This window comes from Cynara cardunculus, unplaced genomic scaffold, assembly GCF_001531365.2.
Source record: "Cynara cardunculus var. scolymus isolate 2C unplaced genomic scaffold, CcrdV1 Un_Scaffold_2651, whole genome shotgun sequence".
In the NCBI taxonomy this organism is placed as follows: domain Eukaryota; kingdom Viridiplantae; phylum Streptophyta; class Magnoliopsida; order Asterales; family Asteraceae; genus Cynara; species Cynara cardunculus.
Genome location: NW_020201171.1, coordinates 12,511 through 17,036, shown reverse-complemented (window position 1 = coordinate 17,036; position 4,526 = coordinate 12,511).

The window sequence follows — 4,526 nt, the reverse complement described above, 5'->3', positions numbered from 1 at the left end:
TGTCTGAATTCTGTGATACTTGATGATGAATTAGTAGTTGATACTGCTAATAGTCAAGAAACTGTTACTAGTGTGTTCAATAATTGTATTATTGTAATTGAGGGTTATAACTCCCTATTCGGTTATTTCCCATGTCGATGAAGAAATTTGATGTAGTGGTGGGTATGGACTGGTTGGCAAGGTATCAGGCTAGTATTGTTTGTAATCAGAAAATGATCAGATTTACTCTACCAGACCAAGGAACAGTTGTTATTTATGGTGATCGTCAGAATCACCATACCAGTATTTTGACAGTAATGAAAGCTTAGAAAAGCATTCGGAAAAGGTGTCATGAATATTTGGCTTACGTAATTGATATTAAGAAAGAAAAAGGAAAAGATGAATCATTTTCGATTGTTCGTGAATATCCATAAGTCTTTCCAAAAGACTTATCTGGATTACCACCAGATAGAGTTATTGAGTTCCGAATTGATCTTATACTGGGGGCTGCACCAGTAGCAAAAGCACCGTACCGGTTAGCTCCATCTGAATTAAAGGAATTGGTTGCACAGTTGAAAGATTTAACTGACAAGGGATTTATTAGACCCAACACTTCAACTTGGGGTGCTCCAGTTTTATTTGTCAAGAAGAAAGATGGGTCTATGCGAATGTGTATAGACTATCGTGAATTGAACAAGTTGACAATCAAGAACAAATATCAATTGCCAAGGATTGATGATTTATTTGATCAATTGGTGGGAGCAAGTTATTTCTCCAAAATTGATTTAAGACCGGGATATCATCAATTAAAAGTCAGGGAAGAAGATATCACTACAACAGCTTTCAGAACTAGGTACAAGCATCATAAATTTTTAGTTATGCCGTTTGGCTTAACTAATGCGCCCGCAGCCTTTATGGATTTGATGAATAGAGTATGTTAGGAATATCTTGATAAATTCGTTATTGTATTTATCGATGATATTCTTATATACTCTAAGACTGAAGAAGAACATGCAGAACATCTTCATCTGAAATTAGAATTATTGAAGAGAGAAAAGTTGTACGCAAAGTTGTCTCAATATGAGTTCTGGTTGAGAGAAGTCCAATTCCTGGGTCACGTCATTTCAGAAACAGGGGTAAAAGTAGATCCAGCGAAAATATAAGCAGTTGCAAGATGGGAAGCTCAGAAAAATTCTTCTGAAGTCCGAAGCTTTTTGGGATTGGCCGGCTATTACCGTAAGTTCATTCAGGACTTTTCCAAAATAGTTGTGCCATTGACTAAATTGACTCGGAAGAACATTAAACTCCAGTGGGAAGGAGAACAACAAGAAGCCTTTCAATTATTAAAAGATCATCTTTGCCGTGCACCAGTATTGACTCTACCAGATGGATCTGAAAACTTTGTGGTTTATAACGATGCTTCAAAGTTAGGGTTAGGATGTGTTTTGATGCAGAGAGGAAAAGTGATTTCTTATGCATCAAGACAATTGAAAGATCATGAGAAGCAATATCCAACCCATGACATGGAATTAGCTGCAGTGGTGTTTGCTCTGAAAATCTGGAGACATTATCTTCTTGGAACGAAATGTCAGATTTATACTGATCATAAAAGTTTGCAACATTTGTTCAGCCAGAAAGAATTAAATATGAGACAACATCGGTGGATTGAACTAGTTAATGATTATGATTGTGAAATCCTCTACCACCCGGGAAAAGCTAACGTGGTAGCTGACGCTTTGAGCAGAAAGAAAAAGAGTAGAACCATTAAAGCTATGACAATGAGAATGAATTTGATCCCTGACATTCGTAAATAAATTCAGAGATGTCAAGAAGAAGCTATGAAAGAAGAATTTGTTAAAACAGAGAGGTTGGGTAAGATGATTTCAACCTTGGAACAGAATGACGAAGGACTAATGTGCTTTCAAGGGCGAATTTGGGTACCGTGTTTTGGAAATATTCGAAACACTATTTTAAATGAAAGTCATAAGTCCCGATACTCTATTCATCCAGGAACCAATAAAATGTATAGAGATTTGAAGCCTTTTTATTAGTGGCCCGGATTGAAGAAAGACATAGCTAGATATGTGGAACAGTGTCTGACATGTTTACAGGGTAAGATTGAACATCAGAAGCCGTATGGAAGTCTTCATTATTTAGAGATACCTGTATGGAAATGGGATCACATTATAATGGATTTCATCATGAAGTTGCCTCAAACTCCAAAGGGATATGACGCAATTTGGGTAAATGTTGATCATCTGTTTGAATCTGCGCATTTTCTACCAATAAGAGAAAAGTACTATTTAGAAAAGCTGGCACAAATTTATATTAAAGAAATTGTAACCAGACACGGTGTTCCATTGTCTATTATCTCTAATAGAGATAGTCAGTTTACCTCAAAATTCTGGGAAGGATTGCAAAAAGCCTTGGGGTCTGAAATCCGACTAAGTACAACTTATCATCCGCAGACTGACGGGCAGAGTGAAAGAATTATCCAGACTCTCGAAGACATGTTGAGAAGTTGTATTATTGACTTCAGGGGATCGTGGGAAGATCATTTGCCGTTGATAGAGTTTGCATATAACAATAGTTACCTTCCAGCATTCAAGCAGCACCGTATGAAGTGTTGTATGGACGTAAATGTCGAACGCTGTTGTGTTGGAAGGAGATGGGTGAAAGACAGCTGACGGGTCCTGAAATTGTACAAGAAACTTCTGAGAAGATCGAACAGATCCGTGAAAGAATCAAAACAGCACAAAATCGCCAGAAAAATTATGCTGATAATCGTCAAAAGCCGATTGAATACTGCGTAGGTGATTTTGTGATGTTAAAAGTTTCGCCCTGGAAGCGTGTCGTCAGATTTGGAAAGAAGGGTAAACTCAGTACAAGGTATGTGGGGCCGTTCAGAATATGTAAGCGAATTGGGCCAGTAGCATATCAATTAGAACTGCCAGAAGAACTGAGTCTGATTCACAACACTTTCCATGTATCGAATCTGCGAAAACGTTTAGCTCATCCAAGTTTAGCTGCACCGTTGCCAGAGGTTAAATTAAACAGTAAGTTGAACTTTGTGGAAACACCGGAAGCTGTAATTGACCAAAAGATCAGGGTGTTGAGAAACAAAGAGATAAGTCTTGTGAAGGTTCAGTAGAAGTTTCATAAAGGACCAGAAGTGACATGGGAATTAGAGTCAAAGATGAGATCATAATACCCTTGGCTCTTTAATTAAAGGAATTCTGAGACATAATTCTTTTGAGGGGTGGATAATGTGATAACTGGATCCTGGTTTTCACCCAAGTTAATGTGTAATTATTTGATAAGTGATTACGTGATAGCATGATAAATTTGTTACATTTGATCATGCTAGTGTGTGAAAATTAAGTGCATAATGTAGATGCATGTATGAGATTATGTATATGTGGTAAGTCAAAGTGAAATGCATGTATAATATGGTATGTATACATGAGCATACATGATTATTGTGTGTGTGAGTATGAATGCATGTCATGTGTATGCATGATTGTGTGAAGTAAAGTGGGTGTACGTGGGAAGGGGGCTGTTTAGCCGACCTTCTTGTTTTAGAAAGGTATAAAAGGAGGGCTTAGCCTCCATTTCTCCTCTTGCCATTTTAAAAATTTGAGCGATTTACAAAGTGAAGTGTTGACCGAATTATTCCTGGATTAAAGATCAAATTGACTTCGAGTATTTGGTTTCAAAAGACTTTCAAGGAGAGTGATTTTTAATACTTTTAAACTCTTCATTATTGTATAATTGAGTATAGAACTTTACTTTTGATTTAAAAAGTTTTCCGCTGGAGTGTTGTCTGGATTAGTCTTAAACCGGACAAGTATTAGGCGGTTTAGCCATAAACCGGACAAGGGTTGGACGATTTAAGCTCTAAACCGGTTAAGGCTTAAGCGATTTAGTCTTAAACTGGACAAGTGTTGAGCGATTTATGATTATTGGGTTTATATTTTGAATGAAGAAGTATGAATACGACCATGTGTTGACCGGATTATTATAAATCGGACAAGCCTTGGGAGATGTGTTGTCCGGATTTGTAAATTGGCCAACATTTGACCGGAGATGAAGTTCGGCCAAGTCTATGTTGACCGGATTCGTATTATGACTTGTGTATGGTTTATATATATATATATAATTGTTGCATATATATATATATATATATATATATAATAGGAATTTTGATAAAGATGATTTTGAACTGGTAATTCCTTTGACTGCGGTCTAAATTGAATTGTTTTGTGAAATGTTTTGATGAGGAAATAAGGGTGACATATCAAGGAGAGGTGTACCATGGGATAAGGGTGGCATATCAAGGAGATGTATACATTTGGATATAAGGGTGGCAATTGTATGTATGTGTTATATAATATAACTCTTACTATTATATCATTTAAAGTTACCGTGATCTGGAATCTTTATTTCTTTGTGATTTAAATATTTAAGATTGGGGTTTTTATTGGAAATCGTAGTCTGGATGTTATTGAGGAAGAAAATAACAGGTTTGGCCTGAAACTTTAAATAAA